Source organism: Ammospiza nelsoni, chromosome Z, assembly GCF_027579445.1.
Source record: "Ammospiza nelsoni isolate bAmmNel1 chromosome Z, bAmmNel1.pri, whole genome shotgun sequence".
NCBI lineage: Eukaryota > Metazoa > Chordata > Aves > Passeriformes > Passerellidae > Ammospiza > Ammospiza nelsoni.
The window spans coordinates 65,309,404-65,336,058 of NC_080669.1; positions in this window are offsets into that span (position 1 = coordinate 65,309,404).

Sequence of the window (26,655 nt, forward strand, 5' to 3'; positions counted from 1 at the left end):
TGGAAGCTGTTTTGGACAACTTTCTCTCTCTTCTTGCAAAACACTCTGCACACCTTTCTGCAACCTCAAAAAAACGATGGGAGATGTTTTCTGTGCTGGCACAGTTTCTCCCTGCCAGACATAGTGGAAAAGCTTTCTGCTCAGATGTAGACTACAAAAGACGCTAGAGAGCAAGGTACGATCCGCTCCGGGGCTAAGCGCCGCTCCCGGGCGTCTTTCGGCAAAAGCCGCGCTCCGGAGAGCACTGTGAGCGGCACAATCGTCTTTGCGCGAAGAAGCCGCTTCTTCGCCTCCGCGAGCCGGAGAGAGCGGCAGCTTCGGAAAGGTGAAGAAGGAAGCTGTACAACACTGGCATTGTGTGCGCAGCTTGCCAACTGATACAAAACAGTACCTTTGCACTCTCCTGCCTTTTCCAATCACATGAACATTCCATTGGAAGCTGTTTTGGACAACTTTCTCTCTCTTCTTGCAAAACACTCTGCACACCTTTCTGCAACCTCAAAAACACGATGGGAGATGTTTTCTGTGCTGGCACAGTTTCTCCCTGCCAGACATAGTGGAAAAGCTTTCTGCTAAGATGTAGACTACAAAAGACGCTAAAGACCAAGGTACGATGCTCTCCGGAGCTAAGCGCCGCTCCCGGGCGTCTTTCGGCAGAAGCCGCGCTAAGGAGAGCACTGTGAGCGGCATAATCGTCTTTGCGCAAAGAAGCCGCTTCTTCGCCTCCGCCAGCCGGAGAGAGCGGCAGCTTCGGAAAGGTGAAGAAGGAAGCTCTACAACACTGGCATTGTGTGCGCAGCTTGCCAACTGATAGACAACAGTACCTTTGCACTCTCCTGCCTTTTCCAATCACATGAACATTCCATTGGAAGCTGTTTTGGACAACTTTCTCTCTCTTCTTGCAAAACACTTGGCAGACCCCTATGCAACCTCAAAAACACGATGGGAGATGTTTTCTGTGCTGGCACAGTTTCTCCCTGCCAGACATAGTGGAAAAGCTTTCTGCTCAGATGTAGACTACAAAAGACGCTAGAGACCAAGGTACGATGCTCTCCGGAGCTAAGCGCCGCTCCCGGGCGTCTTTCGGCAGAAGCCGCCCTCCGGAGAGCACTGTGAGCGGCACAATCGTCTTTGCGCGAAGAAGCCGCTTCTTCGCCTCCGCCAGCCGGAGAGAGCGGCAGCTTCGGAAAGGTGAAGAAGGAAGCTGTACAACACTGGCATTGTGTGCGCAGCTTGCCAACTGATAGAAAACAGTACCTTTGCACTCTCCTGCCTTTTCCAATCACATGAACATTCCATTGGAAGCTGTTTTGGACAACTTTCTCTCTCTTCTTGCAAAACACTCTGCACACCTTTCTGCAACCTCAAAAACACGATGGGAGATGTTTTCTGTGCTGGCACAGTTTCTCCCTGCCAGACATAGTGGAAAAGCTTTCTGCTCAGATGTAGACTACAAAAGACGCTAGAGAGCAAGGTACGATCCTCTCCGGAGCTAAGCGCCGCTCCCGGGCGTCTTTCGGCAAAAGCCGCGCTCCGGAGAGCACTGTGAGCGGCACAATCGTCATTGCGCGAAGAAGCCGCTTCTTCGCCTCCGCCAGCCGGAGAGAGCGGCAGCTTCGGAAAGGTGAAGAAGGAAGCTGTACAACACTGGCATTGTGTGCGCAGCTTGCCAACTGATACAAAACAGTACTTTTGCACTCTCCTGCCTTTTCCAATCACATGAACATTCCATTGGAAGCTGTTTTGGACAACTTTCTCTCTCTTCTTGCAAAACACTCTGCACACCTTTCTGCAACCTCAAAAACACGATGGGAGATGTTTTCTGTGCTGGCACAGTTTCTCCCTGCCAGACATAGTGGAAAAGCTTTCTGCTAAGATGTAGACTACAAAAGACGCTAAAGACCAAGGTACGATGCTCTCCGGAGCTAAGCGCCGCTCCCGGGCGTCTTTCGGCAGAAGCCGCGCTAAGGAGAGCACTGTGAGCGGCATAATCGTCTTTGCGCAAAGAAGCCGCTTCTTCGCCTCCGCCAGCCGGAGAGAGCGGCAGCTTCGGAAAGGTGAAGAAGGAAGCTCTACAACACTGGCATTGTGTGCGCAGCTTGCCAACTGATACAAAACAGTACCTTTGCACTCTCCTGCCTTTTCCAATCACATGAACATTCCATTGGAAGCTGTTTTGGACAACTTTCTCTCTCTTCTTGCAAAACACTTAGCACACCTTTCTGCAACCTCAAAAAAACGATGGGAGATGTTTTCTGTGCTGGCACAGTTTCTCCCTGCCAGACATAGTGGAAAAGCTTTCTGCTCAGATGTAGACTACAAAAGACGCTAGAGACCAAGGTACGATGCTCTCCGGAGCTAAGCGCCGCTCCCGGGCGTCTTTCGGCAGAAGCCGCGCTCCGGAGAGCACTGTGAGCGGCACAATCGTCTTTGCGCGAAGAAGCCGCTTCTTCGCCTCCGCCAGCCGGAGAGAGCGGCAGCTTCGGAAAGGTGAAGAAGGAAGCTCTACAACACTGGCATTGTGTGCGCAGCTTGCCAACTGATAGAAAACAGTACCTTTGCACTCTCCTGCCTTTTCCAATCACATGAACATTCCATTGGAAGCTGTTTTGGACAACTTTCTCTCTCTTCTTGCAAAACACTCTGCACACCTTTCTGCAACCTCAAAAACACGATGGGAGATGTTTTCTGTTTTGGCACAGTTTCTCCCTGCCAGACATAGTGGAAAAGCTTTCTGCTCAGATGTAGACTACAAAAGACGCTAGAGACCAAGGTACGATGCTCTCCGGAGCTAAGCGCCGCTCCCGGGCGTCTTTCGGCAGAAGCCGCGCTCCGGAGAGCACTGTGAGCGGCACAATCGTCTTTGCGCGAAGAAGCCGCTTCTTCGCCTCCGCCAGCCGGAGAGAGCGGCAGCTTCGGAAAGGTGAAGAAGGAAGCTGTACAACACTGGCATTGTGTGCGCAGCTTGCCAACTGATAGAAAACAGTACCTTTGCACTCTCCTGCCTTTTCCAATCACATGAACATTCCATTGGAAGCTGTTTTGGACAACTTTCTCTCTCTTCTTGCAAAACACTCTGCACACCTTTCTGCAACCTCAAAAACACGATGGGAGATGTTTTCTGTGCTGGCACAGTTTCTCCCTGCCAGACATAGTGGAAAAGCTTTCTGCTAAGATGTAGACTACAAAAGACGCTAGAGAGCAAGGTACGATCCTCTCCGGAGCTAAGCGCCGCTCCCGGGCGTCTTTCGGCAAAAGCCGCGCTCCGGAGAGCACTGTGAGCGGCACAATCGTCTTTGCGCGAAGAAGCCGCTTCTTCGCCTCCGCCAGCCGGAGAGAGCGGCAGCTTCGGAAAGGTGAAGAAGGAAGCTGTACAACACTGGCATTGTGTGCGCAGCTTGCCAACTGATAGACAACAGTACCTTTGCACTCTCCTGCCTTTTCCAATCACATGAACATTCCATTGGAAGCTGTTTTGGACAACTTTCTCTCTCTTCTTGCAAAACACTCTGCACACCTTTCTGCAACCTCAAAAACACGATGGGAGATGTTTTCTGTGCTGGCACAGTTTCTCCCTGCCAGACATAGTGGAAAAGCTTTCTGCTAAGATGTAGACTACAAAAGACGCTAAAGACCAAGGTACGATGCTCTCCGGAGCTAAGCGCCGCTCCCGGGCGTCTTTCGGCAGAAGCCGCGCTAAGGAGAGCACTGTGAGCGGCATAATCGTCTTTGCGCAAAGAAGCCGCTTCTTCGCCTCCGCCAGCCGGAGAGAGCGGCAGCTTCGGAAAGGAGAAGAAGGAAGCTGTACAACACTGGCATTGTGTGCGCAGCTTGCCAACTGATAGACAACAGTACCTTTGCACTCTCCTGCCTTTTCCAATCACATGAACATTCCATTGGAAGCTGTTTTGGACAACTTTCTCTCTCTTCTTGCAAAACACTTGGCAGACCCCTATGCAACCTCAAAAACACGATGGGAGATGTTTTCTGTGCTGGCACAGTTTCTCCCTGCCAGACATAGTGGAAAAGCTTTCTGCTCAGATGTAGACTACAAAAGACGCTAGAGACCAAGGTACGATGCTCTCCGGAGCTAAGCGCCGCTCCCGGGCGTCTTTCGGCAGAAGCCGCCCTCCGGAGAGCACTGTGAGCGGCACAATCGTCTTTGTGTGAAGAAGCCGCTTCTTCGCCTCCGCCAGCCGGAGAGAGCGGCAGCTTCGGAAAGGTGAAGAAGGAAGCTGTACAACACTGGCATTGTGTGCGCAGCTTGCCAACTGATAGAAAACAGTACCTTTGCACTCTCCTGCCTTTTCCAATCACATGAACATTCCATTGGAAGCTGTTTTGGACAACTTTCTCTCTCTTCTTGCAAAACACTCTGCACACCTTTCTGCAACCTCAAAAACATGATGGGAGATGTTTTCTGTGCTGGCACAGTTTCTCCCTGCCAGACATAGTGGAAAAGCTTTCTACTCAGATGTAGACTACAAAAGACGCTAGAGACCAAGGTACGATCCTCTCCGGAGCTAAGCGCCGCTCCCGGACGTCTTTCGGCAAAAGCCGCGCTCCGGAGAGCACTGTGAGCGGCACAATCGTCTTTGCGCGAAGAAGCCGCTTCTTCGCCTCCGCCAGCCGGAGAGAGCGGCAGCTTCGGAAAGGTGAAGAAGGAAGCTGTACAACACTGGCATTGTGTGCGCAGCTTGCCAACTGATACAAAACAGTACCTTTGCACTCTCCTGCCTTTTCCAATCACATGAACATTCCATTGGAAGCTGTTTTGGACAACTTTCTCTCTCTTCTTGCAAAACACTCTGCACACCTTTCTGCAACCTCAAAAACACGATGGGAGATGTTTTCTGTGCTGGCACAGTTTCTCCCTGCCAGACATAGTGGAAAAGCTTTCTGCTAAGATGTAGACTACAAAAGACGCTAAAGACCAAGGTACGATGCTCTCCGGAGCTAAGCGCCGCTCCCGGGCGTCTTTCGGCAGAAGCCGCGCTAAGGAGAGCACTGTGAGCGGCATAATCGTCTTTGCGCAAAGAAGCCGCTTCTTCGCCTCCGCCAGCCGGAGAGAGCGGCAGCTTCGGAAAGGTGAAGAAGGAAGCTCTACAACACTGGCATTGTGTGCGCAGCTTGCCAACTGATACAAAACAGTACCTTTGCACTCTCCTGCCTTTTCCAATCACATGAACATTCCATTGGAAGCTGTTTTGGACAACTTTCTCTCTCTTCTTGCAAAACACTTAGCACACCTTTCTGCAACCTCAAAAACACGATGGGAGATGTTTTCTGTGCTGGCACAGTTTCTCCCTGCCAGACATAGTGGAAAAGCTTTCTGCTCAGATGTAGACTACAAAAGACGCTAGAGAGCAAGGCACGATGCTCTCCGGAGCTAAGCGCCGCTCCCGGGCGTCTTTCGGCAAAAGCCGCGCTCCGGAGAGCACTGTGCGCGGCACAATCGTCTTTGCGCGAAGAAGCTGATTCTTCGCCTCCGCCAGCCGGAGAGTGCGGCAGCTTCGGAAAGGTGAAGAAGGAAGCTGTACAACACTGGCATTGTGTGCGCAGCTTGCCAACTGATAGACAACAGTACCTTTGCACTCTCCTGCCTTTTCCAATCACATGAACATTCCATTGGAAGCTGTTTTGGACAACTTTCTCTCTCTTCTTGCAAAACACTTAGCACACCTTTCTGCAACCTCAAAAAAACGATGGGAGATGTTTTCTGTGCTGGCACAGTTTCTCCCTGCCAGACATAGTGGAAAAGCTTTCTGCTCAGATGTAGACTACAAAAGACGCTAGAGACCAAGGTACGATGCTCTCCGGAGCTAAGCGCCGCTCCCGGGCGTCTTTCGGCAGAAGCCGCGCTCCGGAGAGCACTGTGAGCGGCACAATCGTCTTTGCGCGAAGAAGCCGCTTCTTCGCCTCCGCCAGCCGGAGAGAGCGGCAGCTTCGGAAAGGTGAAGAAGGAAGCTGTACAACACTGGCATTGTGTGCGCAGCTTGCCAACTGATAGAAAACAGTACCTTTGCACTCTCCTGCCTTTTCCAATCACATGAACATTCCATTGGAAGCTGTTTTGGACAACTTTCTCTCTCTTCTTGCAAAACACTCTGCACACCTTTCTGCAACCTCAAAAACACGATGGGAGATGTTTTCTGTGCTGGCACAGTTTCTCCCTGCCAGACATAGTGGAAAAGCTTTCTGCTCAGATGTAGACTACAAAAGACGCTAGAGACCAAGGTACGATGCTCTCCGGAGCTAAGCGCCGCTCCCGGGCGTCTTTCGGCAGAAGCCGCGCTCCGGAGAGCACTGTGAGCGGCACAATCGTCTTTGCGCGAAGAAGCCGCTTCTTCGCCTCCGCCAGCCGGAGAGAGCGGCAGCTTCGGAAAGGTGAAGAAGGAAGCTGTACAACACTGGCATTGTGTGCGCAGCTTGCCAACTGATAGAAAACAGTACCTTTGCACTCTCCTGCCTTTTCCAATCACATGAACATTCCATTGGAAGCTGTTTTGGACAACTTTCTCTCTCTTCTTGCAAAACACTCTGCACACCTTTCTGCAACCTCAAAAACACGATGGGAGATGTTTTCTGTGCTGGCACAGTTTCTCCCTGCCAGACATAGTGGAAAAGCTTTCTGCTCAGATGTAGACTACAAAAGACGCTAGAGAGCAAGGTACGATGCTCTCCGGAGCTAAGCGCCGCTCCCGGGCGTCTTTCGGCAAAAGCCGCGCTCCGGAGAGCACTGTGAGCGGCACAATCGTCTTTGCGCGAAGAAGCCGCTTCTTCGCCTCCACCAGCCGGAGAGAGCGGCAGCTTCGGAAAGGTGAAGAAGGAAGCTGTACAACACTGGCATTGTGTGCGCAGCTTGCCAACTGATACAAAACAGTACCTTTGCACTCTCCTGCCTTTTCCAATCACATGAACATTCCATTGGAAGCTGTTTTGGACAACTTTCTCTCTCTTCTTGCAAAACACTCTGCACACCTTTCTGCAACCTCAAAAACACGATGGGAGATGTTTTCTGTGCTGGCACAGTTTCTCCCTGCCAGACATAGTGGAAAAGCTTTCTGCTAAGATGTAGACTACAAAAGACGCTAAAGACCAAGGTACGATGCTCTCCGGAGCTAAGCGCCGCTCCCGGGCGTCTTTCGGCAGAAGCCGCGCTAAGGAGAGCACTGTGAGCGGCATAATCGTCTTTGCGCAAAGAAGCCGCTTCTTCGCCTCCGCCAGCCGGAGAGAGCGGCAGCTTCGGAAAGGTGAAGAAGGAAGCTCTACAACACTGGCATTGTGTGCGCAGCTTGCCAACTGATAGACAACAGTACCTTTGCACTCTCCTGCCTTTTCCAATCACATGAACATTCCATTGGAAGCTGTTTTGGACAACTTTCTCTCTCTTCTTGCAAAACACTCTGCACACCTTTCTGCAACCTCAAAAACACGATGGGAGATGTTTTCTGTGCTGGCACAGTTTCTCCCTGCCAGACATAGTGGAAAAGCTTTCTGCTAAGATGTAGACTACAAAAGACGCTAAAGACCAAGGTACGATGCTCTCCGGAGCTAAGCGCCGCTCCCGGGCGTCTTTCGGCAGAAGCCGCGCTAAGGAGAGCACTGTGAGCGGCATAATCGTCTTTGCGCAAAGAAGCCGCTTCTTCGCCTCCGCCAGCCGGAGAGAGCGGCAGCTTCGGAAAGGTGAAGAAGGAAGCTGTACAACACTGGCATTGTGTGCGCAGCTTGCCAACTGATAGACAACAGTACCTTTGCACTCTCCTGCCTTTTCCAATCACATGAACATTCCATTGGAAGCTGTTTTGGACAACTTTCTCTCTCTTCTTGCAAAACACTTGGCAGACCCCTATGCAACCTCAAAAACACGATGGGAGATGTTTTCTGTGCTGGCACAGTTTCTCCCTGCCAGACATAGTGGAAAAGCTTTCTGCTCAGATGTAGACTACAAAAGACGCTAGAGACCAAGGTACGATGCTCTCCGGAGCTAAGCGCCGCTCCCGGGCGTCTTTCGGCAGAAGCCGCCCTCCGGAGAGCACTGTGAGCGGCACAATCGTCTTTGCGTGAAGAAGCCGCTTCTTCGCCTCCGCCAGCCGGAGAGAGCGGCAGCTTCGGAAAGGTGAAGAAGGAAGCTGTACAACACTGGCATTGTGTGCGCAGCTTGCCAACTGATAGAAAACAGTACCTTTGCACTCTCCTGCCTTTTCCAATCACATGAACATTCCATTGGAAGCTGTTTTGGACAACTTTCTCTCTCTTCTTGCAAAACACTCTGCACACCTTTCTGCAACCTCAAAAACATGATGGGAGATGTTTTCTGTGCTGGCACAGTTTCTCCCTGCCAGACATAGTGGAAAAGCTTTCTACTCAGATGTAGACTACAAAAGACGCTAGAGAGCAAGGTACGATCCTCTCCGGAGCTAAGCGCCGCTCCCGGACGTCTTTCGGCAAAAGCCGCGCTCCGGAGAGCACTGTGAGCGGCACAATCGTCTTTGCGCGAAGAAGCCGCTTCTTCGCCTCCGCCAGCCGGAGAGAGCGGCAGCTTCGGAAAGGTGAAGAAGGAAGCTGTACAACACTGGCATTGTGTGCGCAGCTTGCCAACTGATACAAAACAGTACCTTTGCACTCTCCTGCCTTTTCCAATCACATGAACATTCCATTGGAAGCTGTTTTGGACAACTTTCTCTCTCTTCTTGCAAAACACTCTGCACACCTTTCTGCAACCTCAAAAACACGATGGGAGATGTTTTCTGTGCTGGCACAGTTTCTCCCTGCCAGACATAGTGGAAAAGCTTTCTGCTAAGATGTAGACTACAAAAGACGCTAAAGACCAAGGTACGATGCTCTCCGGAGCTAAGCGCCGCTCCCGGGCGTCTTTCGGCAGAAGCCGCGCTAAGGAGAGCACTGTGAGCGGCATAATCGTCTTTGCGCAAAGAAGCCGCTTCTTCGCCTCCGCCAGCCGGAGAGAGCGGCAGCTTCGGAAAGGTGAAGAAGGAAGCTGTACAACACTGGCATTGTGTGCGCAGCTTGCCAACTGATACAAAACAGTACCTTTGCACTCTCCTGCCTTTTCCAATCACATGAACATTCCATTGGAAGCTGTTTTGGACAACTTTCTCTCTCTTCTTGCAAAACACTCTGCACACCTTTCTGCAACCTCAAAAACACGATGGGAGATGTTTTCTGTGCTGGCACAGTTTCTCCCTGCCAGACATAGTGGAAAAGCTTTCTGCTAAGATGTAGACTACAAAAGGCGCTAAAGACCAAGGTACGATGCTCTCCGGAGCTAAGCGCCGCTCCCGGGCGTCTTTCGGCAGAAGCCGCGCTAAGGAGAGCACTGTGAGCGGCATAATCGTCTTTGCGCAAAGAAGCCGCTTCTTCGCCTCCGCCAGCCGGAGAGAGCGGCAGCTTCGGAAAGGTGAAGAAGGAAGCTGTACAACACTGGCATTGTGTGCGCAGCTTGCCAACTGATAGACAACAGTACCTTTGCACTCTCCTGCCTTTTCCAATCACATGAACATTCCATTGGAAGCTGTTTTGGACAACTTTCTCTCTCTTCTTGCAAAACACTTGGCAGACCCCTATGCAACCTCAAAAACACGATGGGAGATGTTTTCTGTGCTGGCACAGTTTCTCCCTGCCAGACATAGTGGAAAAGCTTTCTGCTCAGATGTAGACTACAAAAGACGCTAGAGACCAAGGTACGATGCTCTCCGGAGCTAAGCGCCGCTCCCGGGCGTCTTTCGGCAGAAGCCGCCCTCCGGAGAGCACTGTGAGCGGCACAATCGTCTTTGTGTGAAGAAGCCGCTTCTTCGCCTCCGCCAGCCGGAGAGAGCGGCAGCTTCGGAAAGGTGAAGAAGGAAGCTGTACAACACTGGCATTGTGTGCGCAGCTTGCCAACTGATAGAAAACAGTACCTTTGCACTCTCCTGCCTTTTCCAATCACATGAACATTCCATTGGAAGCTGTTTTGGACAACTTTCTCTCTCTTCTTGCAAAACACTCTGCACACCTTTCTGCAACCTCAAAAACATGATGGGAGATGTTTTCTGTGCTGGCACAGTTTCTCCCTGCCAGACATAGTGGAAAAGCTTTCTACTCAGATGTAGACTACAAAAGACGCTAGAGAGCAAGGTACGATCCTCTCCGGAGCTAAGCGCCGCTCCCGGACGTCTTTCGGCAAAAGCCGCGCTCCGGAGAGCACTGTGAGCGGCACAATCGTCTTTGCGCGAAGAAGCCGCTTCTTCGCCTCCGCCAGCCGGAGAGAGCGGCAGCTTCGGAAAGGTGAAGAAGGAAGCTGTACAACACTGGCATTGTGTGCGCAGCTTGCCAACTGATACAAAACAGTACCTTTGCACTCTCCTGCCTTTTCCAATCACATGAACATTCCATTGGAAGCTGTTTTGGACAACTTTCTCTCTCTTCTTGCAAAACACTCTGCACACCTTTCTGCAACCTCAAAAACACGATGGGAGATGTTTTCTGTGCTGGCACAGTTTCTCCCTGCCAGACATAGTGGAAAAGCTTTCTGCTAAGATGTAGACTACAAAAGACGCTAAAGACCAAGGTACGATGCTCTCCGGAGCTAAGCGCCGCTCCCGGGCGTCTTTCGGCAGAAGCCGCGCTAAGGAGAGCACTGTGAGCGGCATAATCGTCTTTGCGCAAAGAAGCCGCTTCTTCGCCTCCGCCAGCCGGAGAGAGCGGCAGCTTCGGAAAGGTGAAGAAGGAAGCTCTACAACACTGGCATTGTGTGCGCAGCTTGCCAACTGATACAAAACAGTACCTTTGCACTCTCCTGCCTTTTCCAATCACATGAACATTCCATTGGAAGCTGTTTTGGACAACTTTCTCTCTCTTCTTGCAAAACACTTAGCACACCTTTCTGCAACCTCAAAAACACGATGGGAGATGTTTTCTGTGCTGGCACAGTTTCTCCCTGCCAGACATAGTGGAAAAGCTTTCTGCTCAGATGTAGACTACAAAAGACGCTAGAGAGCAAGGCACGATGCTCTCCGGAGCTAAGCGCCGCTCCCGGGCGTCTTTCGGCAAAAGCCGCGCTCCGGAGAGCACTGTGCGCGGCACAATCGTCTTTGCGCGAAGAAGCTGATTCTTCGCCTCCGCCAGCCGGAGAGTGCGGCAGCTTCGGAAAGGTGAAGAAGGAAGCTGTACAACACTGGCATTGTGTGCGCAGCTTGCCAACTGATAGACAACAGTACCTTTGCACTCTCCTGCCTTTTCCAATCACATGAACATTCCATTGGAAGCTGTTTTGGACAACTTTCTCTCTCTTCTTGCAAAACACTTAGCACACCTTTCTGCAACCTCAAAAAAACGATGGGAGATGTTTTCTGTGCTGGCACAGTTTCTCCCTGCCAGACATAGTGGAAAAGCTTTCTGCTAAGATGTAGACTACAAAAGACGCTAGAGACCAAGGTACGATGCTCTCCGGAGCTAAGCGCCGCTCCCGGGCGTCTTTCGGCAGAAGCCGCGCTCCGGAGAGCACTGTGAGCGGCACAATCGTCTTTGCGCGAAGAAGCCGCTTCTTCGCCTCCGCCAGCCGGAGAGAGCGGCAGCTTCGGAAAGGTGAAGAAGGAAGCTGTACAACACTGGCATTGTGTGCGCAGCTTGCCAACTGATAGAAAACAGTACCTTTGCACTCTCCTGCCTTTTCCAATCACATGAACATTCCATTGGAAGCTGTTTTGGACAACTTTCTCTCTCTTCTTGCAAAACACTCTGCACACCTTTCTGCAACCTCAAAAACACGATGGGAGATGTTTTCTGTGCTGGCACAGTTTCTCCCTGCCAGACATAGTGGAAAAGCTTTCTGCTCAGATGTAGACTACAAAAGACGCTAGAGACCAAGGTACGATGCTCTCCGGAGCTAAGCGCCGCTCCCGGGCGTCTTTCGGCAGAAGCCGCGCTCCGGAGAGCACTGTGAGCGGCACAATCGTCTTTGCGCGAAGAAGCCGCTTCTTCGCCTCCGCCAGCCGGAGAGAGCGGCAGCTTCGGAAAGGTGAAGAAGGAAGCTGTACAACACTGGCATTGTGTGCGCAGCTTGCCAACTGATAGAAAACAGTACCTTTGCACTCTCCTGCCTTTTCCAATCACATGAACATTCCATTGGAAGCTGTTTTGGACAACTTTCTCTCTCTTCTTGCAAAACACTCTGCACACCTTTCTGCAACCTCAAAAACACGATGGGAGATGTTTTCTGTGCTGGCACAGTTTCTCCCTGCCAGACATAGTGGAAAAGCTTTCTGCTCAGATGTAGACTACAAAAGACGCTAGAGAGCAAGGTACGATCCTCTCCGGAGCTAAGCGCCGCTCCCGGGCGTCTTTCGGCAAAAGCCGCGCTCCGGAGAGCACTGTGAGCGGCACAATCGTCTTTGCGCGAAGAAGCCGCTTCTTCGCCTCCACCAGCCGGAGAGAGCGGCAGCTTCGGAAAGGTGAAGAAGGAAGCTGTACAACACTGGCATTGTGTGCGCAGCTTTCCAACTGATACAAAACAGTACCTTTGCACTCTCCTGCCTTTTCCAATCACATGAACATTCCATTGGAAGCTGTTTTGGACAACTTTCTCTCTCTTCTTGCAAAACACTCTGCACACCTTTCTGCAACCTCAAAAACACGATGGGAGATGTTTTCTGTGCTGGCACAGTTTCTCCCTGCCAGACATAGTGGAAAAGCTTTCTGCTCAGATGTAGACTACAAAAGACGCTAAAGACCAAGGTACGATGCTCTCCGGAGCTAAGCGCCGCTCCCGGGCGTCTTTCGGCAGAAGCCGCGCTAAGGAGAGCACTGTGAGCGGCATAATCGTCTTTGCGCAAAGAAGCCGCTTCTTCGCCTCCGCCAGCCGGAGAGAGCGGCAGCTTCGGAAAGGTGAAGAAGGAAGCTCTACAACACTGGCATTGTGTGCGCAGCTTGCCAACTGATAGACAACAGTACCTTTGCACTCTCCTGCCTTTTCCAATCACATGAACATTCCATTGGAAGCTGTTTTGGACAACTTTCTCTCTCTTCTTGCAAAACACTCTGCACACCTTTCTGCAACCTCAAAAACACGATGGGAGATGTTTTCTGTGCTGGCACAGTTTCTCCCTGCCAGACATAGTGGAAAAGCTTTCTGCTAAGATGTAGACTACAAAAGACGCTAAAGACCAAGGTACGATGCTCTCCGGAGCTAAGCGCCGCTCCCGGGCGTCTTTCGGCAGAAGCCGCGCTAAGGAGAGCACTGTGAGCGGCATAATCGTCTTTGCGCAAAGAAGCCGCTTCTTCGCCTCCGCCAGCCGGAGAGAGCGGCAGCTTCGGAAAGGTGAAGAAGGAAGCTGTACAACACTGGCATTGTGTGCGCAGCTTGCCAACTGATAGACAACAGTACCTTTGCACTCTCCTGCCTTTTCCAATCACATGAACATTCCATTGGAAGCTGTTTTGGACAACTTTCTCTCTCTTCTTGCAAAACACTTGGCAGACCCCTATGCAACCTCAAAAACACGATGGGAGATGTTTTCTGTGCTGGCACAGTTTCTCCCTGCCAGACATAGTGGAAAAGCTTTCTGCTCAGATGTAGACTACAAAAGACGCTAGAGACCAAGGTACGATGCTCTCCGGAGCTAAGCGCCGCTCCCGGGCGTCTTTCGGCAGAAGCCGCCCTCCGGAGAGCACTGTGAGCGGCACAATCGTCTTTGCGTGAAGAAGCCGCTTCTTCGCCTCCGCCAGCCGGAGAGAGCGGCAGCTTCGGAAAGGTGAAGAAGGAAGCTGTACAACACTGGCATTGTGTGCGCAGCTTGCCAACTGATAGAAAACAGTACCTTTGCACTCTCCTGCCTTTTCCAATCACATGAACATTCCATTGGAAGCTGTTTTGGACAACTTTCTCTCTCTTCTTGCAAAACACTCTGCACACCTTTCTGCAACCTCAAAAACATGATGGGAGATGTTTTCTGTGCTGGCACAGTTTCTCCCTGCCAGACATAGTGGAAAAGCTTTCTACTCAGATGTAGACTACAAAAGACGCTAGAGAGCAAGGTACGATCCTCTCCGGAGCTAAGCGCCGCTCCCGGACGTCTTTCGGCAAAAGCCGCGCTCCGGAGAGCACTGTGAGCGGCACAATCGTCTTTGCGCGAAGAAGCCGCTTCTTCGCCTCCGCCAGCCGGAGAGAGCGGCAGCTTCGGAAAGGTGAAGAAGGAAGCTGTACAACACTGGCATTGTGTGCGCAGCTTGCCAACTGATACAAAACAGTACCTTTGCACTCTCCTGCCTTTTCCAATCACATGAACATTCCATTGGAAGCTGTTTTGGACAACTTTCTCTCTCTTCTTGCAAAACACTCTGCACACCTTTCTGCAACCTCAAAAACACGATGGGAGATGTTTTCTGTGCTGGCACAGTTTCTCCCTGCCAGACATAGTGGAAAAGCTTTCTGCTAAGATGTAGACTACAAAAGACGCTAAAGACCAAGGTACGATGCTCTCCGGAGCTAAGCGCCGCTCCCGGGCGTCTTTCGGCAGAAGCCGCGCTAAGGAGAGCACTGTGAGCGGCATAATCGTCTTTGCGCAAAGAAGCCGCTTCTTCGCCTCCGCCAGCCGGAGAGAGCGGCAGCTTCGGAAAGGTGAAGAAGGAAGCTGTACAACACTGGCATTGTGTGCGCAGCTTGCCAACTGATACAAAACAGTACCTTTGCACTCTCCTGCCTTTTCCAATCACATGAACATTCCATTGGAAGCTGTTTTGGACAACTTTCTCTCTCTTCTTGCAAAACACTTAGCACACCTTTCTGCAACCTCAAAAACACGATGGGAGATGTTTTCTGTGCTGGCACAGTTTCTCCCTGCCAGACATAGTGGAAAAGCTTTCTGCTCAGATGTAGACTACAAAAGACGCTAGAGAGCAAGGCACGATGCTCTCCGGAGCTAAGCGCCGCTCCCAGGCGTCTTTCGGCAAAAGCCGCGCTCCGGAGAGCACTGTGCGCGGCACAATCGTCTTTGCGCGAAGAAGCTGATTCTTCGCCTCCGCCAGCCGGAGAGTGCGGCAGCTTCGGAAAGGTGAAGAAGGAAGCTCTACAACACTGGCATTGTGTGCGCAGCTTGCCAACTGATAGACAACAGTACCTTTGCACTCTCCTGCCTTTTCCAATCACATGAACATTCCATTGGAAGCTGTTTTGGACAACTTTCTCTCTCTTCTTGCAAAACACTTAGCACACCTTTCTGCAACCTCAAAAAAACGATGGGAGATGTTTTCTGTGCTGGCACAGTTTCCCCCTGCCAGACATAGTGGAAAAGCTTTCTGCTCAGATGTAGACTACAAAAGACGCTAGAGACCAAGGTACGATGCTCTCCGGAGCTAAGCGCCGCTCCCGGGCGTCTTTCGGCAGAAGCCGCGCTCCGGAGAGCACTGTGAGCGGCACAATCGTCTTTGCGCGAAGAAGCCGCTTCTTCGCCTCCGCCAGCCGGAGAGAGCGGCAGGTTCGGAAAGGTGAAGAAGGAAGCTGTACAACACTGGCATTGTGTGCGCAGCTTGCCAACTGATAGAAAACAGTACCTTTGCACTCTCCTGCCTTTTCCAATCACATGAACATTCCATTGGAAGCTGTTTTGGACAACTTTCTCTCTCTTCTTGCAAAACACTCTGCACACCTTTCTGCAACCTCAAAAACACGATGGGAGATGTTTTCTGTGCTGGCACAGTTTCTCCCTGCCAGACATAGTGGAAAAGCTTTCTGCTCAGATGTAGACTACAAAAGACGCTAGAGACCAAGGTACGATGCTCTCCGGAGCTAAGCGCCGCTCCCGGGCGTCGTTCGGCAGAAGCCGCGCTCCGGAGAGCACTGTGAGCGGCACAATCGTCTTTGCGCCAAGAAGCCGCTTCTTCGCCTCCGCCAGCCGGAGAGAGCGGCAGCTTCGGAAAGGTGAAGAAGGAAGCTGTACAACACTGGCATTGTGTGCGCAGCTTGCCAACTGATAGACAACAGTACCTTTGCACTCTCCTGCCTTTTCCAATCACATGAACATTCCATTGGAAGCTGTTTTGGACAACTTTCTCTCTCTTCTTTCAAAACACTCTGCACACCTTTCTGCAACCTCAAAAACACGATGGGAGATGTTTTCTGTGCTGGCACAGTTTCTCCCTGCCAGACATAGTGGAAAAGCTTTCTGCTCAGATGTAGACTACAAAAGACGCTAGAGAGCAAGGTACGATCCTCTCCGGAGCTAAGCGCCGCTCCCGGGCGTCTTTCGGCAAAAGCCGCGCTCCGGAGAGCACTGTGAGCGGCACAATCGTCTTTGCGCGAAGAAGCCGCTTCTTCGCCTCCGCCAGCCGGAGAGAGCGGCAGCTTCGGAAAGGTGAAGAAGGAAGCTGTACAACACTGGCATTGTGTGCGCAGCTTGCCAACTGATACAAAACAGTACCTTTGCACTCTCCTGCCTTTTCCAATCACATGAACATTCCATTGGAAGCTGTTTTGGACAACTTTCTCTCTCTTCTTGCAAAACACTCTGCACACCTTTCTGCAACCTCAAAAACACGATGGGAGATGTTTTCTGTGCTGGCACAGTTTCTCCCTGCCAGACATAGTGGAAAAGCTTTCTGCTAAGATGTAGACTACAAAAGACGCTAAAGACCAAGGTACGATGCTCTCCGGAGCTAAGCGCCGCTCCCGGGCGTCTTTCGGCAGAAGCCGCGCTAAGGAGAGCACTGTGAGCGGCATAATCGTCTTTGCGCAAAGAAGCCGCTTCTTCGCCTCCGCCAGCCGGAGAGAGCGGCAGCTTCGGAAAGGTGAAGAAGGAAGCTGTACAACACTGGCATTGTGTGCGCAGCTTGCCAACTGATAGACAACAGTACCTTTGCACTCTCCTGCCTTTTCCAATCACATGAACATTCCATTGGAAGCTGTTTTGGACAACTTTCTCTCTCTTCTTGCAAAACACTTGGCAGACCCCTATGCAACCTCAAAAACACGATGGGAGATGTTTTCTGTGCTGGCACAGTTTCTCCCTGCCAGACATAGTGGAAAAGCTTTCTGCTCAGATGTAGACTACAAAAGACGCTAGAGACCAAGGTACGATGCTCTCCGGAGCTAAGCGCCGCTCCCGGGCGTCTTTCGGCAGAAGCCGCCCTCCGGAGAGCACTGTGAGCGGCACAATCGTCTTTGCGTGAAGAAGCCGCTTCTTCGCCTCCGCCAGCCGGAGAGAGCGGCAGCTTCGGAAAGGTGAAGAAGGAAGCTCTACAACACTGGCATTGTGTGCGCAGCTTGCCAACTGATACAAAACAGTACCTTTGCACTCTCCTGCCTTTTCCAATCACATGAACATTCCATTGGAAGCTGTTTTGGACAACTTTCTCCTTCTTCTTGCAAAACACTCTGCACACCTTTCTGCAACCTCAAAAACACGATGGGAGATGTTTTCTGTGCTGGCACAGTTTCTCCCTGCCAGACATAGTGGAAAAGCTTTCTGCTCAGATGTAGACTACAAAAGACGCTAGAGAGCAAGGTACGATCCTCTCCGGAGCTAAGCGCCGCTCCCGGGCGTCTTTCGGCAGAAGCCGCGCTCCGGAGAGCACTGTGAGCGGCACAATCGTCTTTGCGCGAAGAAGCCGCTTCTTCGCCTCCGCCAGCCGGAGAGAGCGGCAGCTTCGGAAAGGTGAAGAAGGAAGCTGTACAACACTGGCATTGTGTGCGCAGCTTGCCAACTGATACAAAACAGTACCTTTGCACTCTCCTGCCTTTTCCAATCACATGAACATTCCATTGGAAGCTGTTTTGGACAACTTTCTCTCTCTTCTTGCAAAACACTCTGCACACCTTTCTGCAACCTCAAAAACACGATGGGAGATGTTTTCTGTGCTGGCACAGTTTCTCCCTGCCAGACATAGTGGAAAAGCTTTCTGCTAAGATGTAGACTACAAAAGACGCTAAAGACCAAGGTACGATGCTCTCCGGAGCTAAGCGCCGCTCCCGGGCGTCTTTCGGCAGAAGCCGCGCTAAGGAGAGCACTGTGAGCGGCATAATCGTCTTTGCGCAAAGAAGCCGCTTCTTCGCCTCCGCCAGCCGGAGAGGGGCAGCTTCGGAAAGGTGAAGAAGGAAGCTCTACAACACTGGCATTGTGTGCGCAGCTTGCCAACTGATAGACAACAGTACCTTTGCACTCTCCTGCCTTTTCCAATCACATGAACATTCCATTGGAAGCTGTTTTGGACAACTTTCTCTCTCTTCTTGCAAAACACTTGGCAGACCCCTATGCAACCTCAAAAACACGATGGGAGATGTTTTCTGTGCTGGCACAGTTTCTCCCTGCCAGACATAGTGGAAAAGCTTTCTGCTCAGATGTAGACTACAAAAGACGCTAGAGACCAAGGTACGATGCTCTCCGGAGCTAAGCGCCGCTCCCGGGCGTCTTTCGGCAGAAGCCGCCCTCCGGAGAGCACTGTGAGCGGCACAATCGTCTTTGCGTGAAGAAGCCGCTTCTTCGCCTCCGCCAGCCGGAGAGAGCGGCAGCTTCGGAAAGGTGAAGAAGGAAGCTCTACAACACTGGCATTGTGTGCGCAGCTTGCCAACTGATACAAAACAGTACCTTTGCACTCTCCTGCCTTTTCCAATCACATGAACATTCCATTGGAAGCTGTTTTGGACAACTTTCTCCTTCTTCTTGCAAAACACTCTGCACACCTTTCTGCAACCTCAAAAACACGATGGGAGATGTTTTCTGTGCTGGCACAGTTTCTCCCTGCCAGACATAGTGGAAAAGCTTTCTGCTAAGATGTAGACTACAAAAGACGCTAGAGAGCAAGGTACGATCCTCTCCGGAGCTAAGCGCCGCTCCCGGGCGTCTTTCGGCAGAAGCCGCGCTCCGGAGAGCACTGTGAGCGGCACAATCGTCTTTGCGCGAAGAAGCCGCTTCTTCGCCTCCGCCAGCCGGAGAGAGCGGCAGCTTCGGAAAGGTGAAGAAGGAAGCTGTACAACACTGGCATTGTGTGCGCAGCTTGCCAACTGATACAAAACAGTACCTTTGCACTCTCCTGCCTTTTCCAATCACATGAACATTCCATTGGAAGCTGTTTTGGACAACTTTCTCTCTCTTCTTGCAAAACACTCTGCACACCTTTCTGCAACCTCAAAAACACGATGGGAGATGTTTTCTGTGCTGGCACAGTTTCTCCCTGCCAGACATAGTGGAAAAGCTTTCTGCTCAGATGTAGACTACAAAAGACGCTAAAGACCAAGGTACGATGCTCTCCGGAGCTAAGCGCCGCTCCCGGGCGTCTTTCGGCAGAAGCCGCGCTAAGGAGAGCACTGTGAGCGGCATAATCGTCTTTGCGCAAAGAAGCCGCTTCTTCGCCTCCGCCAGCCGGAGAGGGGCAGCTTCGGAAAGGTGAAGAAGGAAGCTCTACAACACTGGCATTGTGTGCGCAGCTTGCCAACTGATAGACAACAGTACCTTTGCACTCTCCTGCCTTTTCCAATCACATGAACATTCCATTGGAAGCTGTTTTGGACAACTTTCTCTCTCTTCTTGCAAAACACTTGGCAGACCCCTATGCAACCTCAAAAACACGATGGGAGATGTTTTCTGTGCTGGCACAGTTTCTCCCTGCCAGACATAGTGGAAAAGCTTTCTGCTCAGATGTAGACTACAAAAGACGCTAGAGACCAAGGTACGATGCTCTCCGGAGCTAAGCGCCGCTCCCGGGTGTCTTTCGGCAGAAGCCACCCTCCGGAGAGCACTGTGAGCGGCACAATCGTCTTTGCGTGAAGAAGCCGCTTCTTCGCCTCCGCCAGCCGGAGAGAGCGGCAGCTTCGGAAAGGTGAAGAAGGAAGCTGTACAACACTGGCATTGTGTGCGCAGCTTGCCAACTGATAGAAAACAGTACCTTTGCACTCTCCTGCCTTTTCCAATCACATGAACATTCCATTGGAAGCTGTTTTGGACAACTTTCTCTCTCTTCTTGCAAAACACTCTGCACACCTTTCTGCAACCTCAAAAACACGATGGGAGATGTTTTCTGTGCTGGCACAGTTTCTCCCTGCCAGACATAGTGGAAAAGCTTTCTGCTCAGATGTAGACTACAAAAGACGCTAGAGAGCAAGGTACGATCCTCTCCGGAGCTAAGCGCCGCTCCCGGACGTCTTTCGGCAAAAGCCGCGCTCCGGAGAGCACAGTGAGCGGCACAATCGTCTTTGCGCGAAGAAGCCGCTTCTTCGCCTCCGCCAGCCGGAGAGAGCGGCAGCTTCGGAAAGGTGAAGAAGGAAGCTGTACAACACTGGCATTGTGTGCGCAGCTTGCCAACTGATACAAAACAGTACCTTTGCACTCTCCTGCCTTTTCCAATCACATGAACATTCCATTGGAAGCTGTTTTGGACAACTTTCTCTCTCTTCTTGCAAAACACTCTGCACACCTTTCTGCAACCTCAAAAACACGATGGGAGATGTTTTCTGTGCTGGCACAGTTTCTCCCTGCCAGACATAGTGGAAAAGCTTTCTGCTCAGATGTAGACTACAAAAGACGCTAAAGACCAAGGTACGATGCTCTCCGGAGCTAAGCGCCGCTCCCGGGCGTCTTTCGGCAGAAGCCGCGCTCCGGAGAGCACTGTGAGCGGCATAATCGTCTTTGCGCAAAGAAGCCGCTTCTTCGCCTCCGCCAGCCGGAGAGAGCGGCAGCTTCGGAAAGGTGAAGAAGGAAGCTCTACAACACTGGCATTGTGTGCGCAGCTTGCCAACTGATACAAAACAGTACCTTTGCACTCTCCTGCCTTTTCCAATCACATGAACATTCCATTGGAAGCTGTTTTGGACAACTTTCTCTCTCTTCTTGCAAAACACTTAGCACACCTTTCTGCAACCTCAAAAACACGATGGGAGATGTTTTCTGTGCTGGCACAGTTTCTCCCTGCCAGACATAGTGGAAAAGCTTTCTGCTCAGATGTAGACTACAAAAGACGCTAGAGAGCAAGGCACGATGCTCTCCGGAGCTAAGCGCCGCTCCCGGGCGTCTTTCGGCAAAAGCCGCGCTCCGGAGAGCACTGTGCGCGGCACAATCGTCTTTGCGCGAAGAAGCTGATTCTTCGCCTCCGCCAGCCGGAGAGTGCGGCAGCTTCGGAAAGGTGAAGAAGGAAGCTCTACAACACTGGCATTGTGTGCGCAGCTTGCCAACTGATAGACAACAGTACCTTTGCACTCTCCTGCCTTTTCCAATCACATGAACATTCCATTGGAAGCTGTTTTGGACAACTTTCTCTCTCTTCTTGCAAAACACTTAGCACACCTTTCTGCAACCTCAAAAAAACGATGGGAGATGTTTTCTGTGCTGGCACAGTTTCTCCCTGCCAGACATAGTGGAAAAGCTTTCTGCTCAGATGTAGACTACAAAAGACGCTAGAGACCAAGGTACGATGCTCTCCGGAGCTAAGCGCCGCTCCCGGGCGTCTTTCGGCAGAAGCCGCGCTCCGGAGAGCACTGTGAGCGGCACAATCGTCTTTGCGCGAAGAAGCCGCTTCTTCGCCTCCGCCAGCCGGAGAGAGCGGCAGCTTCGGAAAGGTGAAGAAGGAAGCTGTACAACACTGGCATTGTGTGCGCAGCTTGCCAACTGATACAAAACAGTACCTTTGCACTCTCCTGCCTTTTCCAATCACATGAACATTCCATTGGAAGCTGTTTTGGACAACTTTCTCTCTCTTCTTGCAAAACACTCTGCACACCTTTCTGCAACCTCAAAAACACGATGGGAGATGTTTTCTGTGCTGGCACAGTTTCTCCCTGCCAGACATAGTGGAAAAGCTTTCTGCTCAGATGTAGACTACAAAAGACGCTAGAGACCAAGGTACGATGCTCTCCGGAGCTAAGCGCCGCTCCCGGGCGTCTTTCGGCAGAAGCCGCGCTCCGGAGAGCACTGTGAGCGGCACAATCGTCTTTGCGCGAAGAAGCCGCTTCTTCGCCTCCGCCAGCCGGAGAGAGCGGCAGCTTCGGAAAGGTGAAGAAGGAAGCTGTACAACACTGGCATTGTGTGCGCAGCTTGCCAACTGATAGAAAACAGTACCTTTGCACTCTCCTGCCTTTTCCAATCACATGAACATTCCATTGGAAGCTGTTTTGGACAACTTTCTCTCTCTTCTTGCAAAACACTCTGCACACCTTTCTGCAACCTCAAAAACACGATGGGAGATGTTTTCTGTGCTGGCACAGTTTCTCCCTGCCAGACATAGTGGAAAAGCTTTCTGCTCAGATGTAGACTACAAAAGACGCTAGAGACCAAGGTACGATGCTGTCCGGAGCTAAGCGCCGCTCCCGGGCGTCTTTCGGCAGAAGCCGCCCTCCGGAGAGCACTGTGAGCGGCACAATCGTCTTTGCGTGAAGAAGCTGCTTCTTCGCCTCCGCCAGCCGGAGAGAGCGGCAGCTTCGGAAAGGTGAAGAAGGAAGCTGTACAACACTGGCATTGTGTGCGCAGCTTGCCAACTGATAGAAAACAGTACCTTTGCACTCTCCTGCCTTTTCCAATCACATGAACATTCCATTGGAAGCTGTTTTGGACAACTTTCTCTCTCTTCTTGCAAAACACTCTGCACACCTTTCTGCAACCTCAAAAACACGATGGGAGATGTTTTCTGTGCTGGCACAGTTTCTCCCTGCCAGACATAGTGGAAAAGCTTTCTGCTAAGATGTAGACTACAAAAGACGCTAAAGACCAAGGTACGATGCTCTCCGGAGCTAAGCGCCGCTCCCGGGCGTCTTTCGGCAGAAGCCGCGCTAAGGAGAGCACTGTGAGCGGCATAATCGTCTTTGCGCAAAGAAGCCGCTTCTTCGCCTCCGCCAGCCGGAGAGAGCGGCAGCTTCGGAAAGGTGAAGAAGGAAGCTCTACAACACTGGCATTGTGTGCGCAGCTTGCCAACTGATACAAAACAGTACCTTTGCACTCTCCTGCCTTTTCCAATCACATGAACATTCCATTGGAAGCTGTTTTGGACAACTTTCTCTCTCTTCTTGCAAAACACTCTGCACACCTTTCTGCAACCTCAAAAACACGATGGGAGATGTTTTCTGTGCTGGCACAGTTTCTCCCTGCCAGACATAGTGGAAAAGCTTTCTGCTAAGATGTAGACTACAAAAGACGCTAGAGAGCAAGGCACGATGCTCTCCGGAGCTAAGCGCCGCTCCCAGGCGTCTTTCGGCAAAAGCCGCGCTCCGGAGAGCACTGTGCGCGGCACAATCGTCTTTGCGCGAAGAAGCTGATTCTTCGCCTCCGCCAGCCGGAGAGTGCGGCAGCTTCGGAAAGGTGAAGAAGGAAGCTGTACAACACTGGCATTGTGTGCGCAGCTTGCCAACTGATAGACAACAGTACCTTTGCACTCTCCTGCCTTTTCCAATCACATGAACATTCCATTGGAAGCTGTTTTGGACAACTTTCTCTCTCTTCTTGCAAAACACTCTGCACACCTTTCTGCAACCTCAAAAACACGATGGGAGATGTTTTCTGTGCTGGCACAGTTTCTCCCTGCCAGACATAGTGGAAAAGCTTTCTGCTCAGATGTAGACTACAAAAGACGCTAGAGAGCAAGGTACGATCCTCTCCGGAGCTAAGCGCCGCTCCCGGGCGTCTTTCGGCAGAAGCCGCGCTCCGGAGAGCACTGTGAGCGGCACAATCGTCATTGCGCGAAGAAGCCGCTTCTTCGCCTCCGCCAGCCGGAGAGAGCGGCAGCTTCGGAAAGGTGAAGAAGGAAGCTGTACAACACTGGCATTGTGTGCGCAGCTTGCCAACTGATAGACAACAGTACCTTTGCACTCTCCTGCCTTTTCCAATCACATGAACATTCCATTGGAAGCTGTTTTGGACAACTTTCTCTCTCTTCTTGCAAAACACTTAGCACACCTTTCTGCAACCTCAAAAACACGATGGGAGATGTTTTCTGTGCTGGCACAGTTTCTCCCTGCCAGACATAGTGGAAAAGCTTTCTGCTCAGATGTAGACTACAAAAGACGCTAGAGACCAAGGTACGATGCTCTCCGGAGCTAAGCGCCGCTCCCGGGCGTCTTTCGGCAGAAGCCGCGCTCCGGAGAGCACTGTGAGCGGCACAATCGTCTTTGCGCGAAGAAGCCGCTTCTTCGCCTCCGCCAGCCGGAGAGAGCGGCAGCTTCGGAAAGGTGAAGAAGGAAGCTCTACAACACTGGCATTGTGTGCGCAGCTTGCCAACTGATAGAAAACAGTACCTTTGCACTCTCCTGCCTTTTCCAATCACATGAACATTCCATTGGAAGCTGTTTTGGACAACTTTCTCTCTCTTCTTGCAAAACACTCTGCACACCTTTCTGCAACCTCAAAAAAATGATGGGAGATGTTTTCTGTGCTGGCACAGTTTCTCCCTGCCAGACATAGTGGAAAAGCTTTCTGCTCAGATGTAGACTACAAAAGACGCTAGAGAGCAAGGTACGATCCGCTCCGGAGCTAAGCGCCGCTCCCGGGCGTCTTTCGGCAAAAGCCGCGCTCCGGAGAGCACTGTGAGCGGCACAATCGTCTTTGCGCGAAGAAGCCGCTTCTTCGCCTCCGCCAGCCGGAGAGAGCGGCAGCTTCGGAAAGGTGAAGAAGGAAGCTGTACAACACTGGCATTGTGTGCGCAGCTTGCCAACTGATACAAAACAGTACCTTTGCACTCTCCTGCCTTTTCCAATCACATGAACATTCCATTGGAAGCTGTTTTGGACAACTTTCTCTCTCTTCTTGCAAAACACTCTGCACACCTTTCTGCAACCTCAAAAACACGATGGGAGATGTTTTCTGTGCTGGCACAGTTTCTCCCTGCCAGACATAGTGGAAAAGCTTTCTGCTAAGATGTAGACTACAAAAGACGCTAAAGACCAAGGTACGATGCTCTCCGGAGCTAAGCGCCGCTCCCGGGCGTCTTTCGGCAGAAGCCGCGCTAAGGAGAGCACTGTGAGCGGCATAATCGTCTTTGCGCAAAGAAGCCGCTTCTTCGCCTCCGCCAGCCGGAGAGAGCGGCAGCTTCGGAAAGGTGAAGAAGGAAGCTGTACAACACTGGCATTGTGTGCGCAGCTTGCCAACTGATAGACAACAGTACCTTTGCACTCTCCTGCCTTTTCCAATCACATGAACATTCCATTGGAAGCTGTTTTGGACAACTTTCTCTCTCTTCTTGCAAAACACTTGGCAGACCCCTATGCAACCTCAAAAACACGATGGGAGATGTTTTCTGTGCTGGCACAGTTTCTCCCTGCCAGACATAGTGGAAAAGCTTTCTGCTCAGATGTAGACTACAAAAGACGCTAGAGACCAAGGTACGATGCTCTCCGGAGCTAAGCGCCGCTCCCAGGCGTCTTTCGGCAGAAGCCGCCCTCCGGAGAGCACTGTGAGCGGCACAATCGTCTTTGCGCCAAGAAGCCGCTTCTTCGCCTCCGCCAGCCGGAGAGAGCGGCAGCTTCGGAAAGGTGAAGAAGGAAGCTGTACAACACTGGCATTGTGTGCGCAGCTTGCCAACTGATAGAAAACAGTACCTTTGCACTCTCCTGCCTTTTCCAATCACATGAACATTCCATTGGAAGCTGTTTTGGACAACTTTCTCTCTCTTCTTGCAAAACACTCTGCACACCTTTCTGCAACCTCAAAAACACGATGGGAGATGTTTTCTGTGCTGGCACAGTTTCTCCCTGCCAGACATAGTGGAAAAGCTTTCTGCTAAGATGTAGACTACAAAAGACGCTAAAGACCAAGGTACGATGCTCTCCGGAGCTAAGCGCCGCTCCCGGGCGTCTTTCGGCAGAAGCCGCGCTAAGGAGAGCACTGTGAGCGGCATAATCGTCTTTGCGCAAAGAAGCCGCTTCTTCGCCTCCGCCAGCCGGAGAGAGCGGCAGCTTCGGAAAGGTGAAGAAGGAAGCTGTACAACACTGGCATTGTGTGCGCAGCTTGCCAACTGATAGACAACAGTACCTTTGCACTCTCCTGCCTTTTCCAATCACATGAACATTCCATTGGAAGCTGTTTTGGACAACTTTCTCTCTCTTCTTGCAAAACACTCTGCACACCTTTCTGCAACCTCAAAAAAACGATGGGAGATGTTTTCTGTGCTGGCACAGTTTCTCCCTGCCAGACATAGTGGAAAAGCTTTCTGCTCAGATGTAGACTACAAAAGACGCTAGAGACCAAGGTACGATGCTCTCCGGAGCTAAGCGCCGCTCCCGGGCGTCTTTCGGCAGAAGCCGCGCTCCGGAGAGCACTGTGAGCGGCACAATCGTCTTTGCGCGAAGAAGCCGCTTCTTCGCCTCCGCCAGCCGGAGAGAGCGGCAGCTTCGGAAAGGTGAAGAAGGAAGCTGTACAACACTGGCATTGTGTGCGCAGCTTGCCAACTGATAGACAACAGTACCTTTGCACTCTCCTGCCTTTTCCAATCACATGAACATTCCATTGGAAGCTGTTTTGGACAACTTTCTCTCTCTTCTTGCAAAACACTCTGCACACCTTTCTGCAACCTCAAAAACACGATGGGAGATGTTTTCTGTGCTGGCACAGTTTCTCCCTGCCAGACATAGTGGAAAAGCTTTCTGCTCAGATGTAGACTACAAAAGACGCTAGAGACCAAGGTACGATGCTCTCCGGAGCTAAGCGCCGCTCCCGGGCGTCTTTCGGCAAAAGCCGCGCTCCGGAGAGCACT